The sequence below is a fragment of the Ahaetulla prasina genome, chromosome 6, assembly GCF_028640845.1.
Source record: "Ahaetulla prasina isolate Xishuangbanna chromosome 6, ASM2864084v1, whole genome shotgun sequence".
Classification (NCBI taxonomy): Eukaryota; Metazoa; Chordata; class Lepidosauria; order Squamata; family Colubridae; genus Ahaetulla; species Ahaetulla prasina.
In genome coordinates this window covers 54,079,199-54,102,066 of record NC_080544.1, presented here as the reverse complement: position 1 = coordinate 54,102,066, position 22,868 = coordinate 54,079,199, and the positions used below count along the sequence as shown (strand labels likewise).

The 22,868-nt window shown below is 36.5% G+C and overlaps 1 protein-coding gene across 1 annotated transcript in view; it reads left to right on the top strand.

Moving 5' to 3' along the window:
• ADRA2A (adrenoceptor alpha 2A) overlaps window positions 1-22,868 on the top strand; it is a 119,999-nt gene that overhangs the window by 87,199 nt on the left and 9,932 nt on the right. Inside the window, exon 2 of the mRNA XM_058189416.1 lies at window positions 21,538-21,582. The gene's annotated coding sequence lies outside the window, so the exon portion shown is untranslated. The remainder of the gene's footprint in view (window positions 1-21,537; window positions 21,583-22,868) is intronic.

Sequence of the window (22,868 nt, the reverse complement as noted above, 5' to 3'; positions counted from 1 at the left end):
GTCATGCTATCAATATTTAATATTGAATTCTTTTTGCTGTGAGAAATACTTTGGAAGAAATAGTAGGAAAAAACTGTGAACTCACTTGCAGTTCATCTCTGCCATAAAATTCATTGAACAATTAAAGAGATAGAAAGCAGGTGCTGCTGTTTTTCTAATACTATTATTAAATATTTCAATGTAACTGTATGATAAAACAACACTAATATTGCATACATGCTTTCTTTAAAAACCAAAAACAGATGCTTTAATTTATGAGACTCTTATTTCAGTTTTTTAGAAAGCAAATAAATAAAAAAATCTTTAACTGCTGGATGTACAATTGAACATATAACTCTTGGATTCAAATATTTGGGTAACATTTGTAATAAAAGAATCTTCCCAATTAGTATGTTCTTATAAGCATTTTTTCTAGGCTGGATTTCTATAAATTCTTCAACAAGCTAGTTTCTCTCAATCTGGAACCGAAGTTATATAGCAGATTTCTTTTGCCTGAAGGTCCTTTGATTGCTCTTGGATCCTTTCACCCTCAGCACTGGTTCTGGTCTTCATAACTTCTCACAGCAGGGTTTTCTCATATTGGACAACTTGCTTGTATTTCAGGAATGAACTCTGTTTTTTCCAGCAACTGATCAATGTCACTAACCAATTTACTCCAATGCAATCTTTTAAACTATAGCTTAAACCATTCCTCCCACCAGTTACAATTAAATTACAAATATTGTATGCCTCAGAACACAGGAACAAAGTAGGCTTCTGGTTATTTGGTTACATATTAACTCAATATATCAACAATAATTTGTTCATTATATTACCATATCTCATAATCACCATAATTATCATTGTGGTACAGTAATATAAGCACAATGAATATGTGTACATACCAGATGTTTGCTAAAGAGATTACAATTCAATTTTTTCAAAAAGAGGAAGAAAAAGGACAGACAAAAGGTTGCTGGTCTCATGCGCATTATGCAGAAAGTTATGTTTTTCATCTCTCAACCACCACGATGAGGTTAGAGAAACAGGATTGCTTTTGTGTGATCATCCCAATCTTATGAAATACCTGACCCTGTGATGTTGGACTAATTCCTTTCTTGTTAGGAAAGAGTATCGTCTTCCGCCAAAATTATGGAGTTTAGCTGAATGATTATCATGTTGCTATATATCAGATCAATGACTGATTTATGTTTTCTATGGTGTTATGTTTTATGATTTTTAATGTGATTATTATGATATACCCAGATGCTATGATTTGAATGGCATAAAGGAAGGAAGGAAGGAAGGAAGGAAAGAAAGAAAGAAAGAAAGAAAGAAAGAAAGAAAGAAAGAAAGATGGATATGCATGTGAATATAAATATAAGCTGAGTTATATTTCCATAATGGAAATATAGTTATATTTGTTGTTGTTAGTTGCGAAGTCGTGTCCGACCCATCGCGACCCCATGGACCACATTCCTCCAGGCCTTCCTGTCCTCTACCATCCTCTGGAGTCCATTTAAGCTCATGCCTACTGCTTCAGTGACTCCATCCAGCCATCTCGTTCTCTGTCGTCCCTTTCTTCTTTTTGCCCTCAATCTTTCCCAGCATTAGGCATTAGTTATATAGTTATATATATAGTATATATACCATAGTTTGTCATGTTTTCAAAGTATTCAAATACATAATTATTTGTGTAATAGCTATGAAAGTAATAGTAAGTAATGTCTATGCAAGTAGCGACTATGTAAGTAATAGTAAGTAATAGTAATAAAATATAGAAATTTTAGCTATTATTATTATTTTTTTGATGTGCAAACTCATTGCCAACATAGCAGTTTGGTCTTCTCTGTGCACCTTTCAGGCTAGTCTATTATGGCATTCAGCAAATCTGCCTTAAAGCTGGGTCTAGGGATACAGATAGTCCTGTTTATGACCACACCTGAGCTCAACATTTCTGTTGTTTAAACTATTCTAGGACCTACCTAGTGGCAATGAGGGAGGCGTTCTTACGCCTCCACCCTCATTGCGTCGGCAGATAACCACCCGGCCGCCCTGTTTCAGGTGACCCGCTCCTTCCTTCATCAGGAGGTGCGGGATAACCCTTTGCAGGGACGAGCCGAGGAGTTTAGAGGTTATCTATACGATAAAATCGCTCAGCTCCGGGACGGTCTGGACCGAAATTGGGATGATCCAAGCGAGGGAGAGGAGGCACGTCTTGTCGAGTCTGTTTGGGATGAGTTTGACCCTGTGGCTCCCGAGGACGTGGACAGGTTGTTGGGGAGGCTTCACGCCACGACATGTTTACTGGACCCACGTCCTTCCTGGCTGGTACTGGCCACTCAGGAGGTGACACGAGGCTGGCTCCAGAGGATTATCAACGCTTCTCTGTTGGAAGGGGTTTTCCCTGCCGCCTTGAAAGAGGCAGTGGTGAGACCCCTCCTCAAGAAGCCCTCCCTGGACCCAGCTATTTTGGGTAATTATCGTCCAGTCTCCAACCTTCGCTTTGTTGCGACGGTTGTAGAGAGTGCTGTGGCGTGACAGCTACCCCAATACCTGGATGAAGCCATCTATCTAGACCCGTTCCAGTCCGGCTTCCGACCCGGATACAGCACGGAGACAGCTTTGGTCGCATTGGTGGATGACCTCTGGAGGGCCAGGGACAGGGGTTACTCCTCTGCCCTGGTCCTATTAGACCTCTCAGCGGCTCTTGATACCATCGACCATGGTATCTTGCTGCGCCGGTTGGGGGGATTGGGAGTGGGAGGCACCGTGTATCGGTGGTTCTCCTCCTATCTCTCCGACCGGTCGCAGACAGTGTTGACAGGGGGGCAGAGGTCGACCGTGAGGTGCCTCACTTATGGGGTGCCGCAGGGGTCGATTCTCTCGCCCCTTCTGTTCAACATCTATATGAAGCCGTTGGGTGAGATCATCAGTGGCTTCGTGGTGAGATACCAGCAGTACGCTGATGACACCCAGCTGTACTTTTCCACCCCGGGCCACCCCAATGAAGTTGTTGAAGTGCTGTCCCGGTGTTTGGAAGCCGTACGGGTCTGGATGGGGAGAAACAGGCTCAAGCTTAATCCCTCCAAGACGGAGTTGGCTGTGGATGCCGGCATCCCGATTCAGTCAGCTGCAGCCGCAGCTGACTGTTGGAGGCGAGTTACTGACCCCAAAGGATAGGGTGCGCAACTTGGGTGTCCTCCTGGATGAACGGCTGTCGTTTGAAGATCATTTGACGGCCGTCTCCAGGAGGGCCTTCCACCAGGTTCGCCTGGTTCGGCAGTTGCGCCCCTTCCTTGATCGGGATGCCTTGTGCACAGTCACTCATGCGCTCGTTACCTCTCGCTTGGATTATTGTAATGCTCTCTACATGGGGCTCCCCTTGAGGTGCACTCGGAGGCTTCAGTTAGTCCAGAATGCAGCTGCGGGTGATAGAGGGAGCTCCGCGTACCCCCCCCGTAACACCGCTCCTGCGCAGACTGCACTGGCTACCTGTGGCCTTTCGAGTGCACTTTAAGGTTTTGGTTACGACCTTTAAAGCGCTCCATGGCTTAGGGCCTGGGTACTTACGGGACCGCCTGCTGTTACCGCATGCCTCCCACTGACCCGTACGCTCTCACAGAGAGGGACTTCTCAGGGTGCCGTCCACCAAGCAATGTCGGCTGGCGGCCCCCAGGGGAAGGTCCTTCTCTGTGGGGGCTCCCACACTCTGGAACGAGCTTTCCCCGGGTTTACGTCAAATACCTGACCTTCGGACCTTCCGTCGCGAACTGAAGACACATCTTTTCACTCGCGCGGGGCTGGCTTAAATTTTATCGATTTTAAATTTTCTATTAATAATTTTAAATGGGGTTTTAGTTTATTATATATTTTAAACTTTTTAGGCCAATTATAAAATAAGTTTTTTAATTTGCATTTTAAATTGTAAATTGTATTGCCTGTTTTTTACTTTTGCCCTGAGTCCTTTGGGAGAAGGGCGGTATAAAAATCAAATAAATAATAATAAGACATTTTTTTAAGTGAGTTTGCCCCATTTTATGACCTTTCTTGCCACAATTGTTAAGTGAATCATTGCAGTTGTTAAATTGGTAACAGAGTTGTTAAATAAATCTGGCTTCCTCATTCTCTTTGCTTATCGGAAGGTTGCAAAACATGATCACATGAACCTGGGACTCTGCAACCATCATAAATATGAGCCAGTTGTCAAGTGTCTGAATTATGACCACATGATCAATGGTCTTAAGTGTGAAAAATGTTCATAAGTCACTTTTTTCAGTACCGTTGTAACTTTGAACGGTCCCTAAATGAACTGTTATAAACCAAGGACTACCTATATAGGCTGCATTTTAGGGTTTTTTTTCTGAAATTCAGCAATAATTTTGGCACAACATATTAGAATGGATTGCTTTTTTATGTTATTCATTTTTTCCCCCTTTGGTAAATCTGTCAAATCTGTGTTCTCTGAAGTCTTAGCCTTTTGAAAGTTGGGAAGAGGCCTGTATACCAATCAAATAAATAAATGAATCAAAATCAGCCTGTGGATAATTGAAATGAGCAGGCCGGGCTCATTCTACAGCTACCTGATGGTTAAGTTACATAATTAATGTATCTGATAATAGGTTAATGAAATGTAATCCATCTTCAGGGCTATACTGTAATGCTGTAAGCAAGCAGAGCAGCTTATCAAGCACAATGAAAATGGAAGTTGATTTATTGGGTGGTGATTGTACTTAAGTATCCTAATAAGCCAAGACTATGATAAAAACATGATTTCTATATTGAGATAAAGTCTGCCATGAATCTAGATTAAATCCGAAGATAGGACAGAAATATTTTGCCTAGCCTTTTCTGGGGTGCTTTCTTTGACTAGCCAATAGTCCTGAGAATTCTTAGTAGCATTCCATCCAAATGCTAACCATGTTTCATCTGCTTTGCTTTTTTCAGTATCAGCTAAAGTCAATAGATGTTACTTCCTACATAACCTGCAATACTTGGAAATAAAACCTAACCTAACCAGGAGTGTTTCAGTTGAAAAGCTCCCAACATTACCAATCAAAAGACTTCTTATTATTCCAAAAGAAGTTAAAATAAGTCTTATTAAGAGTTGAAGATGAACTATACAGCAAACCTATGATTAACTGGCAATGTGAACAAAGAGCAATGTTTTCCTAATTGCTAAAAAAAGCCTTATGAATATGTAAAGTCACTTTTCACATATTATGTACACAGAAACAGTATTTTGTTTCTATATATATGCACTATATGCAGCAGGTGATGTCATTTCTGCCAGTGTAGATGATTTTAATAGATTGGATCAATAATAGGGTATTTGGCTAATACCCATGAAGATAGAAGCTTCATAAGCAACATTTATCTGAGTCCCTGCTAGTAAAAAACAAAGGAAGAATACACTATTATCACCATGACTATTCAGAAACTTTCTCAATGCATATAATTGGCAACCATAGGAAACAGGATATTGACCTAATAGATAGACCTTTTCTTTGATCTAACATAGCTGAAACTCTTGCATTGAAATCTATCCATACCTTCTATATTTGTCATTCATTCCTCATTTCTGTCACTAAGTAGACTGAAGTTCTCCAGGATTTTGGAGAGCACTTGTCACTTGGATAATTATTCATTGCTCTACTGGACTACAGAGTTTTTTAAACTGTCAAAGAGGTTTAATGACAGGATAATTTGGATGAGTTAAATAATGCTTCATGCTCGGAAAGTTAGCGTACTTTTGATTATTTTTTTAATCTCTTGCTGCCGGTAAAAGAGTTCTTGGCAAACATGTATTCTTTTAGTCATGCAGAGCTCATCAATATTCTTTGCCTTCAATGAGGCTCACACTTCCTGAACTTTTTATCTCCTTGATTTCTCAGCATGAAAGAGTTATCCTTGAGAATGTAACATTTAATTTCCACAGGTTCATGTGAATACTAGTGAATGTATAATTATTGAAGAGCTTCAAATAACTACTTTGTATTTTATGCCTTTGAAATAGAGGGTATTGTATAATAGTTGCTTATCTATGCAGTCCCCTCTCGGGTTTTTCATGGAAATGTAAGAATGTAGTACTATAATCAATCCTTTAATTTCTCATTCTTTTCTCATCCCTATGATGTATACTTTTAGATTTATTTAAATGGCTATTTGTTTTACTGGATTTATAAGCTTCTCCAATTGTAATCTCTGTAAATCTGTAAACCAATTTAAAACTATAAATGTAGGGCTATAATCAATCCTTTAATTTCTCATTCTTTTCTCATCCCTATGATGTAAACTTTTAGATTTATTTATATGGTTATTTGTTTTACTGGATTTATAAGCTTCTCCAATTGTAATCTCTGTAAATCTGTAAACCAATTTAAAACTATAAATGACAATTGCACCAAGTTCAGTGTGATTCAGGGTTTGGATATGTATGGGACTGCCTATTTCAGTAGTGGGATTCAAGTAATTTCACAACCAGTTCTCTGCCTAATGATTTCTTCCAACAACCAGTTTACCAAACTGCTCAGAAAATGGTGCGAACTGGCTGGATCCCACCACTGGCCTATTTCCAGAATCTTGTAGTCGTATAGTCAGTCTGAGCAGTTAAATTGCAACAGGGGCCATCCAAATCTCCAAGGAGATACTGTTGAAAAGGTTAGACTTCAAAGTCCTTGAGGATGTTATTATTTGAGAAAAGGGATCAAAAGTGAACGCAAACGTCATGATCCAATGACAGACAACTCCAAAGTCTTTTCTCTTATTCTCATGATGAGATAGCTGGGAAATGCAACTTCTTTTCTGTTTCATGTCTCTTAATTGATCAATGGCTTCTTAATCTGAAAAAGCTTCTCCTCATAATAACGTTATTGAGATGTAATTTCTTTATTGAAGAAAGGTTGGAAGCTCAAGTAGTTTGTAGACCATTATAAAATCATGTTGACAGTAATGTGCTTTTCTTCTATTTTTGAGTTGAGTATAGAGTATGTCAGTGTATAATATTGGCTCTATAGCCTAAAGGATTGGAAACTGTTGGAATAGCTTCCCACATATGAGGGACTTTATTGGTGGTAATTGGTGCAGCTTCTGCTGTCTCTGCCAGATGGGAAGGGACTATTCTGAAATGTGTCAACTGGAGTACAGCAGATTGTCAACCTCTAAAATGTTTGTCTTCCATTCGACCTCTATCACAAGGGAGAGTCTCTGTGGCATAGGATAGAAAATATTATTTTCATTCTAGAACAGCTTAGTTTAACTTCAGCCTACCTTAGCAATTGATTGGAAATAAGAGGAAGATTCTGTTGTGATGACATGTCTTCAGCAAATAGTTGGTGTGGCATTTTTACATAATCATAATTGTGGAATATTTTTTCAAATTCTAAACAACAGCTTCTTATCAGTTATTCCTAGAATGCAGTATTGCAGACTACTTCTGCTGACTGCCTACTGGAGCTTAATTCTCACTGGCTCAAGGTTGACTCAGCCTTCCATCCTTCCGAGGTCGATAAAATGAGGACCCAGATTATAGGGGGCAATATGTTGACTCTATAAACTGCTTAGAGAGGACTGTAAAGCACTGTGAAGCAGTATATAAGTCTAAGTGCTATTGCTATTACTATTAATTTAATAATTCATATATTTGTTTTATTACTGATTATAAAAAATAAAACCTAGTAGATTTTCTTTCATTTTTTCCTCTTTTACCATTAGTTTGCAACAAGGTGGACTATACATTATATTCCTTACTTCCTTTTATTTATTTATTTATTCTATGGCATGTGTTTAGGTCCATAGCAATGAATCAAAAAATAACTTTCGCAGTTCCCAGGCAAGATGATAGTATCTATGAAATAGATGCTAAGAAAACATGAAAAACATATACAATTTCAGTGTTGTTTTTTTGACTGAATGTGCTTAGAAGCAGGACAAAAAAATGTGATTCTTTTATGTAGAAATTTGAAATCTGTTTGAAATCTGTCAAGACACTATGAGTAAAGATGAGATTTATTTCATATATTTGTTCACATAACTCAGGTTAAAAATAGACATAGAAATGGGCTTAATTTAAGTATAATGAATGTAGTTATATAAAACTTAATGCCACAATATAAAAGATGCCCAAAGTCATAAATAAAAAAATCAATGAACACTGTTTTATGGTAGTGAAAATGTATATTATATTAATGGGAATATAAATGAAGGATAACATATAGACATATTAATATTGCCTTTTTCTGGTTTATTTTCTTCCAGAGGACTGAGTGCCCAAGGGAATAATATCAAGTTTATGAGGGAGGAAGTGTTGCTCCCAAAATAGTATTAGTTTTGTACTATTTATGATGAGAAGTTATGAATGGCTATATTAGAAAGAGGATAGGAACAGATTTGAGTATTATTCTTGCTTTTTAATCTTCTCAATTTTGTCCAGGACAAGACAATTTACTATTCTTGTTTTTCTCAACCAGATTCCCTTTCAATGTCTTGGGATTACAGTTCTAGGCTATCTGACAGTCTAGTACCAGCACACTGGGAAAAGCTATAAACTTTTGTCCAGTCTCCTATCTTCTCTTTTGGGGGAAGGTGGTAAAAAAAGTGGTTGCTCGATAGGTCCAGGGAATCCTGGATTTCTTGGACCCCTTTCAGTCAGGATTTAGGCTTGGCTATGGGGCAGAAACAACTGTGGTCACACTTATGAATGATCTCTGATAGGAAAAGGAGAAGGATCGCGCAACCATTCTCACTCTCCTTTATCTCTCTTTGGTCTTCAATACCGTTTACTGTGGTATCCTTCTGGTCTGGCTATGCGAGTTAGGACTGGATGATGGAGTTTTGTGCTGATTCAGTGTCTTCCTTCAAGGTTGGTCCCAATTGGCACTGATATGAATTGAGAGATCCGGCTACTGACCGCTTGTTTGTGGTGTCCACATGGCTCTGTACACAGGGTGTCCACAGGTCTCAGTACTCTCTCTCTCTTGTTTAACATCTACATGAAGCCCTTGGGTGAGATTATCTATCACTATGGGTTGAGATATCATCAATATGCTGATGATACTCAGCTCTACATCTCTACAATGGTGACCCAAGTAATGGTACGTCTGTCCTCTCACAGTGCCTGAAGGCTGTAGAGATCTGAATGGGGGATAACAGACTTAGACTGAATCCTGGCAAGACTGACTGGCTTTGGAATATGGAACTTCAGGATCCAGCTGTTTACTATCCTTAATTCTGGACGGGGTTGCACTACCCTCTTTAGACCCAGTTCACAACCTAGAGGCTCTCCTACATTCACATCTCTTGCTCAAAGAGCAGGTGATGGGCATGACTAAGAGAGCTCTAGTTTGAGCTGTGACCTTTACTGAATCAGACTTCCTTGGCTCAGTTACTCAAGCCCTAGTCATCTCTAGTCTAAACTACTGCAATGTACTGCAAGCTGACCTTGAAATCCATTCACAAGTTTCAGCTGGTACAAACTAAGGCAGCAAGAGCAGTCTTTGGGGCCCCTAGGATGGTCCATATTGCACTCTGTCTGCAAACTTCACTGGCTATAGGTCTACTTCCAAGTGCAGTTCAAGATGTTGGTTATGGCTTTTAAAGCCCTTAATCATGGCATAGGCCAAGCTATTTGATGAACTGCCTTGTCCCATCCTACTTGCTGGCAAAGATTCCAAGATACTTCAGATTCCATCAAAGAATTACAACTATCAGGATCCAGAAGAAGAGCCTTCTTTGCTACAACGTCTGTCCTTTAGAACATTTTATCATCTAAGATAAGATCTACCTCCATTCCCGATCCTTCTACAGGTCCCTAAAGATCTGACTGTTCCAGTGGACTTGGGAACCAAATGGGACAATTCCATGTTGGAGATGGCTGCTGGATTGATCGCAGACTCCACCTCCCACCCTTGTTCCTGTTCTCTACCCTCCCATCTTTGTGTGTGTGTGTGTGGTTATCACACTGATGTAATCTCATTGTGGTTCTTTAATTGTTTACTTTATTGTTCTATGATCTTACTTTTGTTCTGTTTACACTCTTTTAATTTCTTCTTTATTATTGTTGCAAGCTGCCTTGAGTAGTAAGGTAGACGGCAAAAAAAATTTAAATAAATAAATAAGTAAGTAAGTAAATAAATAAATAAGAAAAAGAAAGTGGTCTTGAAAGCTGCTGCCTCTGAGACAACGCCAACAATTCCATTTTAGGTTATATTTCATTATTATCCAATAGGATTCTAGTAATGGGTCTCTGCCTTGCTAAGTGGAGACAAAAATATGTAAGCTCTCAAGAAATGTGTCTCTCACCAGTTCTCCCAGGGAAAATTAGATCATTGCCAGATCCTGTCCCCTCTCTCTCAATATTATATTGACTCTACTTTCTTTGCCTTTAGAATATCTATAAATGTACATTTCTTTAGCCAGGCCTAAATCTTTTTATTTTTCATGTTTATGTTTTGTCATTTTAATTTGTCCAGTTGGTTCTTTTTCAATTAAATCACCCTGGGTATTTACTGTGAATAGATAAGTAGCACAATATGAAACAACTATATAAACATATTTTATTTATTAGTAAATATTGCAAAGTTTGAGTCTGAATTAGAATCCATTTATATCATCCTGTTTTACTACTTTGATGGTAATAAGTAGTGATATACCTGCTATAAACTGGAACATAAGCATTCAATATTTTTTTCTTTTCCACGTACAGTTTCTTAAATATGCAGTAATACATATACAACTTATGCTTAGTATATAACAAATGAAGAAGTAAAGTAATTAAAATGAGCTTTTTAGAAAAGTGTGGGTTATATTAGAAGGCTATTATGCACACCTAACAAAGGTTGTAATTTATATAATATTTTCATGCACTGAAAATATATATATTGGTGCAAACGTCACACAAAAATTCTGAACTTTGAACTTTGAATTCAGGTTGAATTTCACTAACTTTCAAAAAAGAGGATTCTTTCTCATCTCATCTAGAAAAGTTGACTGCCTACATGGAAACATGAGGGTATTAACTCCACCCCCCCAAAAAAGGATTGATTTGTTCAGAGAGGAATACTTTGGCAAATTATCCATTAACCTCTCTCATTAGCATGGCATAAGTCAAAGAAAAATGTTAGCTTGAGCTTAATTGAAGATGATAGCTCTACTGTTTTTGGCTGGTAGGATTCTCTCCTTTGTCTATAGTTCAAAATAAGGCATCTGATTATATTCCAGGTCCTGTTAATTTTTAGCTGTTTGTCACAGGACCAATGCACAGATAAGTGCACATGGAAGAATTTAATGAATTTTGGAGGGCAAAACAAGTCTGTCACTTTCTTCGGTCCTTTTCTCCTATTTTTTAAAAATACTATTACTGCTTGCTGGGATAGATGCTAGCAATTGAAAGCAACTGCAGTATTTAAAACTATTGAAAACCATCCATGCATTTATGTGTTTTAATTTATAGAGCTCTGATACTTTAGCAGAGTAGGTGTGTGGGTCACCTGAAGGGATAATAGATGTGTGGGTCAGCAGAAGGAAGAGGGACCTAACTAACTATGGTACCATTTTTGTCTTTGAAGAAAGGCATAAAAGTAGAAAACTACTGATTGTCTAAAAAATCCATACATCTGCAAACAAATTGATCCACGGTTGATATTCTCATCATAGAAGTTAGAGAATAAATGATTAATGCTAATACACTTCTTTCCACTAGGTGGTGCGTTGCAAACTCAAGCATCTTTATTATTAGAATAAGTCTGAATTTTGGTTTAAACTGGTTTCTGAAATTCCATTTCATGTAATTTTATTTGAAGGATTGCAATATCAAGTTTGAATATATCAAGCTTCTGGTTATATTCAGTAGTTGATTATCAGAGACTATTGTACTGGGATTGAGTTATGTATGTGTGCATTTCTCTATGAGTATTACTGGGTTTAAAATATGAATATTACTGGGTTTAAAATATTATGAACAGCCTGGAAAAATGCCTCCATGATGTCACTCTATTGGATTAAAAAAAATCTTATTTGCTTTTCTTGGATTTACCTTTCCTGAGAATGAGATGAACATTTAGGACTTTAAACACTATGTTTCTGAAACTCATGACACAGCTTGTATACGTTGCTGGTTTGAGCGCTGAGCTTGTTGATTTGGTTGCAAATGTTTTGTCCCCATTCCAGAAGACATCTTCAGTGTGCTTTGGATCAATCCAAAGAGCACTGAAGATGCCTCCTGGAATGGGGACAAAACATTTGCAACCAAATCGACAAGCTCAGCGCTCAAACCAAAAACATAACTACCAATCCAAGCTACTAATATTCAAAGACATTTCAACAGCATGTATATATATCCAAATACTGTCTGCAGCAGTAGTGGGTTTCAAAACCCAGCGCTACCGGTAGTGCACAAGGGTTTCAAAACCTGTCACTATCGGCAGTGCGCACGTGAGCATGCGGCGCTTCTGTGCATGCGCAGATTGTTTTTGATGATGTCTGGGTGGGTGGGTGAACCGGGAGCAAACCACCACTGGTCTGCAGATGTTACAGCATAGAGGTTCTAATATGTGACTGCTAAGCATCGCTAAAGCTGCAATTTCCCTGCTATTACTTTTATCCAATGGAAACATGTCAGAAACTTTTGATTTACCTCAAAATACAAAAAAACTACTTCAAATTTGAGGAAGTAATTTTTTCACCCACAAGTTGACCAATGTATGCCTGTGTGTACCATTTGAAGTGGCAGCCACATTCACTTCCCAGTTTCAGTTTCCTTGCCTATGACCTGTCTGTTTTGGGAAAGAGCAAGCGATTTAGTCCCCTTTTATTCTTCTCATTCCCTTCTGCATAATTTTTCTATCCTGCTACTTGAACACCTTGTTCTACTGAAACGCCTCCACATCTAACAACTTCAAATCTGTTGTGTAATTCATGTTTAACTTCCAAGTACTGAATGTAGGAATCAGATTGGGGCAGATTTTTTTTCAATCTTACTCTGTATAACATGAAAAGTAGAAATAGATAACAGAACTTAAGCATTTTTGTGTACATAAAAAAGAGTGATGTTTTTTTTCTTTCTTTTTTGAGAGGATAGTATTTATTTTTTCTTTGCTTTTGGGAATACTTGGCTTCTTTTCCTCACCTTTATATTTCTCTTTTAATTTATACCTTTGGGTTCTCTTCATTTTTCTGTCTTATAAATACTAATATGTATAAGAAATATTTAGTGGTTTCTTTGTTCACCTTAACTATCCGACAGATAGATCAGATTAGAGTATCTAAGCAACAGCCCGTATTTTGTTTAGTAAGCTTCCTTGATGCATATATGAATTAAAATTTTTACTCACTACCAGGGACAGCTTCTTAGTGGAAACTTGGGATAAATGAATCTGACAGGTTGATTTTACTTAGATTGTCATTTTTTGACTCGTACATTCATCCTGCCATGTTGCTATTAGCAAAAAAACCCCAACAATTTATATGTAAATAAATGCACATTTCACTCTATTATTTTGTTTAAAAAAAGTGGGTACAAGTTTATGTTTTATTGATGTTGAATGCTAAGTTAAAGTTGAGACAAATTTTGCTATTAAACTGAAAATTTTAACTTAACAGAAAGAAAATTATTATGTGGAATTGTGGAGTGACCGTACAAACTACAACTAATCATTTCTTTCCATTTTAAATATATATGATTGAGATGACATTGGATCAAATATATTTTTGTTCATTTTGTGGAGGGGGAGATGCTACTTGAAAGGCAAGACTGCTCCTTGGCTTGGAAAGATTCAGTGGTTCAGGAAACCCAAATTAGGTAAGTGCTTACTAAAAACAAACTGAATGAATATACCCCATGACCCTAGTCGGTATCTATCACTTATAGCATACATATTTATTTATACATTTATTTATAGATTTATTTTAAATAAATTGCTTTATTACTGCTACTTATTTTCCATATGTTTCTGTGTAATAACACAGCATTTCCTTCCAATAATTTTTATTATAATAACTGTTCCTGAGTGACAAATCACATCCACTATGAAAGACAGAGGAATAGTCACCTGATAATACACTATTTTGATGTTTCCCAGTCCAAATTTAACACATTTACCTTTACAGTAAATACAAATGCATATACCAAGTGAGTCTTGATATAGAATCCCATCATATTATTCCATTCACAATCTCTTTTCATATAGCATTTGTTCTCTATTGATCTACAAATTAAAATAATATGGAGGCTGAATACATATAACTGTAACAATGGCATTTAAACCACAGATTCATAGATATTCCAGCATTATCTTAAAGTGCAAAATTACACCTAATTGCTATTCTCATTTTTGATGTGTCTTTTTCTATATAACTGGATTATGATTTCTGGCTTATTGCGCAGCTCACTTCTAGGTGCTAACAACATCTAATTTATCCCTCATGCAGAAAATGGAGCTGATTCAGAAATGTCAACGATCAAGATCTTGCAAGCAGAAGTTAGCAGATCTGTCAGAATTGTCATTCTTTTATATTTTGCACTGAGACCTTCTAACATTTTTTGATTAAAGAATACTTTATTCTGTCTGGTTTGAAATTGTGATCTAAAATGGGATATAGACTTCATGTCAAGTTTGCAGGGGATGAATAAACATGTTCATATTTTAATGTCTGCCACCAACATCAAATAAGATCAAACAAGAAAATTCCTAGCCATTTGTCTATCAGTGAAGAAGTTTATATTGAGCTGCCACGTTTTCTGTGATTATGTGTGGTTTTATTATGTCACACATGGATATGAATCATTAATAGTTCTAGAATGTCATATAAAATTACCTCTAGATACTATAACATGCCAATCTATAATCTGGATGTGAGTCTGTGGCAATGATTTAAGTGAAGCTTCTGTGATGTGGTTGGACTGCTTTTCAAGATGTTTACATGAGTTTACAATTATAGTGACAGCCGGGTACAATGCAGTCCATTGATTCTATATGAAAGTTTATAGTGAAGACTGATAATTTTAATGTAACTATGGAGTTAAAAATAAAAACAAGAAAAACTGGATTTATTTCAACATGTACCTAAATGGTTTATCCAACTTTCCCTAAAGTACAATTATACTCAGATGTCTAGATTATGAAGTCTATATTTGCGTTCGCTTGACTTCAATTAAAAATGCTATTTTGTTTTTTGAATAAAGAAGGATAGTAGAGACAATGTACAGTATTCTATGGAAGTGTCAAAATCCTTCAAACTAACCATAAGATTATTCAATCCTAGTAAAGAATATTGGTCAGAAAGAAAAAAGGAGGAAACAATTGCTTTGTAGGAGAAGATATCTATTACATCTTGGTTATTGTAGAACTTGGTTGACATAATCCTGTGTTCATTGTGTTTTGCTGTACTGGAACAAGCATTATTGAAAAGTAGCTGCCATCATCCTGAGAAAAACTATTCGTATTTATTTGTTTACTTCATCTTACTTTTCTAGCAGCTTGTGTTTCAACTGGAGATAACGCTTATCCATTTTTTTGTTTCTGTGGTCACTTCAAAAAGAATTTAGAATTGTATTCATTGTTTAGTACGGATGTTTCCTCTATTTCCTCAGTGCAACATGATGAGTGACATGCTGTCATAATCTTTGCTACTGGGAAAATCTTTCAAAACATTTTTACCATCATTGTACCATCACAAGATTTGTTGGGATGCCATAATTCATAGCATAGCATCATAGGTAGGACTGATATAAACTATGGAATCAGTGAAACAGACACCTGTGCTCTGGACTAAGTTGTATATTTAGTTTATTTAAGGCTCAAGTTTCAAATATTAAAATCAAATGGCAATATTATTCCTGGATTCTAAGCAATTACTATGCCTGGCCTAAAGATAAATTTGGAAAACTTGTTGGGTTATCAATTAACAAAAGAGGCTTAGAAGGAGACAATCTATTAATGTGATTGCTAAGAGTCAACAGCAACCTGATTTGTATATAATCAATAGTTTCCTGCTTATTCAAGGAAGAATGGATAGCAGGAAGACTCCTTCTTGTAAAGTTTAAAGTATTTGGATGACCTGAAATGCTATATACTTAAAAGTTTGCTGTGTTTAAAGTTGTTTCATACAGCAAGAAACTAGATATTAATAAAAATAATACATGGGGAAAGGTCACAGGATAACAGATTTCATTTCTTCTTAGAGAAAAAAATGATGGTTCTTGAAAGCAATGAAAAGATGTTTTAAAAAACCAAAGTAAATCAATTTGAGTAAGTTAAATTCTCTTTCCATCGGTCTGAGTGCAGTTAACACAATCCTTTTATATTGTCCTTTGAGCCACAAGGAGAACACTTATATGAAGAATCACATTTAATCAATTGTCATTGCTGCAAAATTATTTTATGTGTTTTAATACTTTTTCGTATTTTGAAAATCCTATGGTCAGAACTGGGTTGGTGAAAGAAACAGTCTATAAGTATGATTAAGCTAATGATCCCTCAAAACTTATCTGTGGTTGTGAGTAGAAAGAAAAGGGACCACCATTGGTCATTACTGTTCTCCAAGGATAATGCTGACTCTGTAAACTGCTTAGAGAGGGCTTTAAAGCACAGTGAAGCAGTATATAAGTCTAAGTGTTATTGCTATAAGATTTGGAAGTTTTCTGGGATACTGAAGGAATGAAACCAGAAAAAGCCACAATTCCCTAATCATAGGATTTGGGAAATAAGGACTTTGCAAGTCTTGCACAAGCTTTATCAGGTTAAGAGCTGAAAAATTAGAAATCAATAGAGTATCAGCAATAGGGGAAGTGGATATATCAAATTTGAAAGTGATTATGTCCAGATCCAGCAATTTTTTTCATAAATTTATAATCTCCCGTGCCCATCTTCTCTTTTCAATCTTCTTATTGTTAAGTCAAAACATATTTATGTTTCATTATTGCATCCATAGATTATATGGAATGAAAAATTAATTAAACTAAAACCTTCTAAATTACCAAGCTCTAAGTCAAATATTTGCACTGGAAAGTAAGATACTAAATGGTGAAGAATCATTTTCTTGGCCATTGAACAGGCAGGCTTTAGGTCGTACTAACCCCATCTGGAGCTGGATTTACCATTTGATGATAAAATATAATAATAATAATAATAATAATAATAATAATAATAATAATAATAATAACAACAACAACAACAACAACAACAACAACAACAACAACAACAGCAACAACAACAACAGAGTAACAACAACAACAACAACAGGGACCTTGGTGGCCTTCTAGTCCAACCCCCTGCCCAGGCAGGAAACCCTACACCATCTCAGACAGATGGTTATCCAACATTTTTTTTGAAAATTTCCAGTGTTGGAGCATTCACAACTTCTGCAGGCAAGTCGTTCCACTTATTAATTGTTCTAACTGCCAGGAAATTTCTCCTTAGTTCTAAGTTGCTTCTTTCCTTGATCAGTTTCCACCCATTGCTTCTTGTTCTACCCTCAGGTGCTTTGGAGAACAGCCCGACTCCCTCTTCTTTGTGGCAACCCCTGAGATATTGGAACACTGCTATCATATCTCCCCTAGTCCTTCTTTTTATTAAACTAGACATATTTATTTATTTATTTATTTATTTATTTATTTATTTATTTATTTATTTATTTATTTATTTATTTATTTTGTCACAATAGTATATATAAGCATAAGCATGAAAATAATATAAGCATATATATAAGCATAAATATGTAATAACTATATTAATTGGATATAATGAAAGGAAACAATAGGACAGGAACGGTAGGCAAGTTTGTGCTCTTATGCACGCCCCTTACAGACCTCTTAGGAATGGGGTGAGGTCAATAGTAGATAGTCTTTAGTTAAAGCTTTGGGGATTTTGAGAAGAGACCACAGAGTCAGGTAGTGTGTTCCAAGTATTAATAACTCTGTTACAGAAGTCATATTTTCTGCAATCAAGATTTAAACAGTTAACATTAAGTTTAAATCTATTGTTTGCTCTTGTATTGTTGTGATTGAAACTGAAGTAGTCTTCAACAGGTTCTTCATATGTTTTAGCCTCCAGTCCCCTACTCATCTTTGCTGCTCTTCTTTGCACTCTTTCTAGAGTCTCAGCATTTTTTTTACATCATGGAGACCAAAACTGAATGCAGTATTCCAAGTGTGGCCTTACCAAGGCATTATAAAGTGGCACTAACACTTCACATGATCTTGATTCTACTCCTCTGTTTATGCAGCCCAGAACTGTGTTGGCTTTTTTAGCAGCTGCTGCACACTGCTGGCTCATATCTAAATGGTTGTCCACTAGGACTCCAAGATCCCTCTCACAGGTACTACTATTAAGCAAGGTATCACATATATGGTACCTGTGTATTTTGTTTGTTTTTTTGCCTAAATGTAGAACCTTACTTTTTTTCACTGTTGAATTTCATTTTGTTAGATAGCGCCCAATGTTCAAGTCTGTCAAGATCCTTCTGTAACTTGAGCCTATCTTCTGGAGTGTTGACTATTACTGCCAGCTTGGTGTTATCTGCAAATTTGATGAGTTCCCCATCTATCCCCATCTATCCCCCTATCCCCAATGACTCTCCAAGTCATTGATGAAGATGTTGAAGAGTACTGGGCCTAAAACAGAGCCTTGGGGTACTCTACTGCATACTTACCTCCATGTGGATGTAGTTCCATTGAGGACTACACGTTGAGTGTGCTTGGTCAGCCAGTTATGAATCCATCTGGTGGTGGTGCTGTTTAACCCACATTTTTCTACTTTATCTAGTAGTAGGTTATGGTCTACTTTATCAAATGCTTTACTGAAGTCCATTCCTCTGTTCTACTAATTTTGTCACTTTGTCAAAGAATGCAATAAGATTAGTCTGGCATGATCTGTTTTTGACAAACCCATGTTGGCTTTTGGTTATTACTTTTTTTGCTTCTAGGTGTTCGGTGATTCGTTGCTTGATTATCTTTTCCAGAATCTTCCCTGGTATTGAAGTTAGGCTGATAGGTCTGTAGTTTTCTAGATCTGTTTTTTTTCTTTTTTTGAAGATGGGAATTACATTAGCTCTTTTCCAGTCCTCTGGCAGCTCCCCTGTGCTCTAGGATCTTTGAAAGATATAGTTCAGTGGTTCTGAGATCTCATCTGCCAGTTCCTTCAGAACCTTGGGGTTCCATCTGGTCCTGGTGATTTGAACTCGTCTAGGGTACACAGGTGTTCACTTACCATTTTCTTCCCTATTTTAACTTGTGTTTCTAATCTATTTTTTGTGGTGCTGTTTTTGATAGGTTGGATTGTTTTTTCCTTTTGTGTAAAGACAGATGCAAAATTTGAGTTAAATAGATCTGCTTTCTCCCTGTTGCTTGTCATCTTCTTGCCATTTTCTCCCAGCAATGGGCCAATTGTTTCCTTGACTTTTTTCTTGTTTTTAACATGTTGGAAGAAGCTTTTTTTGTTATTTTTTACTTTTGTCACTAGCCTTTGTTCATTGTGAGCCTTAGCTTTCCTCACTTACAGGCTCGGGCTATTTGCTGATATTCTGTCTTAGTTATTTGCCCCTCTTTCTACTTTTTATACTTGTCCTTTTTGTCTTTCAATTTGTCAGATAGTTCTTTATGCATCCATGCTGGTTTCTTTTGAGATCTATTATTTTTCTTCTTCATTGGTATTGTGCTAGACTGCACTTTTATAATCTTACTTTTCAAAATTTCCCAAGCTTCTTGAGTTGTTTTTCCCTTGAGGATTCTCATCCATGGAATCCTTCTCAAGCTCTCTCTAAATTTATTGAAATTAGCTCTCTTAAAGTCCAAGACTCTAGTTTGACTTTGTTCTACTACTTGTATTTGTTTAATGTCGAATTCCAATATTGCGTGATCACTTGCCCCCAAGGTTCCTGTAGCTTCAACACCTTCTATCATTTCATCTCTGTTAGTGAGAATTAAATCCAGTATGGCTGATCCCCTTGTTGCCTTCTCTACAAAAGAAGTTGTCTGCTAGGTTTGTTAGGAACCTATTGGATCTTCCACTTGGTGCAGAGTTTGTCTCCCAGTTGATGTTCAGTTGCAGGCTCTTGACTGAATATTGGAGGGAAATCCTTTGGCACAAAGTTAAAATCACCTCAATATATTATCCTTTTACAATACATAATAACACTAGTTTGAGGGTATAGTATAATGCAGCAAAAAATCTTTCAGAAACAGCTCCTAGTAGGAATGAAGTCGAACAATTATGTGGCCTCTTACTGTTTAATGTTTACATCAACTTAATAATAGGGCATTTAAAACAACAAAAATACAAATTCCTAATAAACATGTAGCAACCCTACTATATGCAGATCCCGCAGAGACTTTATGGTATATTTCAGTTGGTCTGAAGATAGAAATGAATTTTTTGTAGGACTAATTCACTATAGCTTAATTTTGAAAAAATGTATAGTGCTCTATTTAATCATTGAAAAATGATTAAAAATTGGCCCAGATTATCAAGGACCATGCCATTGAGTTTATCAAATTAAAGATGAAATGAAGTATGATTTAGAATAGAATAGAATAGAACAGAATAGAATAGAATAGAATAGGATAGAATAGAATAGAATTGAATTTATTGGCCAACTGTGATTGGACACACAAAGAATTTGTCTTGGTGCATATGCTCTCAGTGTACATAAAAGAAAAAATACCTTCATCCAGGTACAACATTTACAACACAAATGATGGTCATAGGGTACAATTTAACCCTTAATGATAGCAACAAAAAGTTACAGTCATACAGTCATAAGTGGAAAGAGATTGGTGATGAAAACGATGAGAAGATTAATAGTAGTGTAGATTTAGTAAAGAGTTTGACAGTGTTGAGGGAATTATTTGTTTAGCAGAGTGTTGGCCTTCAGGAAAAAACTGTTCTTGTGTCTAGTAGTTCTGGTGTGCAATGCTCTATAGCGTCATTTTGATGGTAGGAGTTGAAACAGTTTATGTCCAGGATATGATGGATCTGTAAATATTTTCACAGCCCTCTTCTTGATTCGTGCAGTATACAGCTCCTCAATGGAAGGCAGGTTGGTAGCAATTATTTGGCAGAACCAAACCAGACAGTTATAGAGGTGCAAATGACAGACTCAAGAATTCCTCTACAGAACTGGATCAGTAGCTCCTTGGGCAGTTTGAGCTTTCTGAGTTAGCGCAGAAAAAACATTCTTCGTTGTGCTTTTTTGATGACGTTTTTGATGTTAGCTGTCCATTTTAGATCTTGTGATATGATAGAACCTAGAAATTTGAAGGTTTCTACTGTTGATACTGTGTTGTCAAGTATTGTGAGAGGTGGAAGTATGGAAGGATTTCTCCTAAAGTCTACCACCATTTCTACAGTTTTGAGTGTGTTCAGTTCCAGATTATTTCAGTCGCACCACAAGGCTAGTCGTTCAACCTCACGTCTATATGCGGATTCGTCATTGTCTCGAACGAGACCAATCACTGTTGTTTTATTATATTATAAGTCCAAATCTATAATGAATTCATATGTCCATATTATTAATGTCTTATTTTTTTCTCAAGGGGTTCATTGACTATTTTTTTTCTTATTCCAGAGGCACAGAATGTCTACCAGCAGTTCAAAAACATTTATCGTCAAGGTAAATGATGAGAATGAAACAACTTCTTTATAAGTTTCAAGAAGACAAATAAAAACATTTCATTAAATTTTGGGTGGTTCAAGCCAAATATCTAAGAAAACTGTTTCTGGCTGCTTAATCATAATTTGGCACTTTAAGCAACAGCAAAGTTGATTAAAGTAGAAACCAGAATATAGATAATCACCTTCAATTACTGGGTAAAACAAAAATCCCACCATCCTATAACAGGGCATTACTGACAAATTGCAGAACTATTTTCTTCTAAAGTCTATTTGGCATGAGGTTACAACTTAAGCAAAAGATTTGGTTATGGAATTCCAAGCTAAATTTAACAGCATCAAACTAGGACATCATAAGAACCAGTTTAACCATTTAAATATCTCAAACAATGCATAGTTTAAAAAAAATCATAAGGATTTTATGTAGTTCTTTTTTTAAATTTGCATTTATATCCCGCCCTTCTCTTAAGACTCAGGGCGGCTTACACTATGTCAAGCAATAGTCTTCATCCATTTGTATATTATATACAAAGTCAACTTATTGCCCCAACAATCTGGGTCCTCATTTTACCTACCTTATAAAGGATGGAAGGCTGAGTCAACCTTGGGCCTGGTGGGACTTGAACCTGCAGTAATTGCAAGCAGCTGCTGTTAATAACAGACTGCATTAGTCTGTTGAGCCAGTTTGTTGTTTTAATATTTTAAAAGATAGTTATTCAGAGAACTAGACTGATGCCAATTTGGAGGAAATGTTGGTGCTTTTCCATTGCACAAAGGCAAGTTCATCTTTGTACACATACAGCAATCATTTATTAAAGTTTTATGCACAACTGGGATATTCTGAAGAAATTGATAATCAGAGTCAATTGTAGCATGTAGAATTCTAGATGGTATGGAAGCAAGGCAGAAATGCCCATCAGACAGGCTTATCAGGACTATGCCCTCCAAAAATTAGTTGGACCTATTTAATTGTGTGGTTCATGCTTTCATGTTATGTATAAAGCATATCATGAGCCCTCCGGCCACGAAAAATATGCAGTTATGCTATTATGTTATGACTTTAAAGAGAATTTTTATAAAATGATGTATCATTGGTACATGAACAAATTATTTTGTCTGTATAAAGGCATTCTAAAAGTATATTGAAAATTTAAAAACATGAAGGGACATTCTTCGTGGACGTGTAGAAAAGAACTTTTTAAAAATGTATTCAGATACAAATGTTGAAACAGAAGACTTAAAAAACAATCAGTTGAAGCCAGAGGTTTTCCTATTGGGTCTGATGGA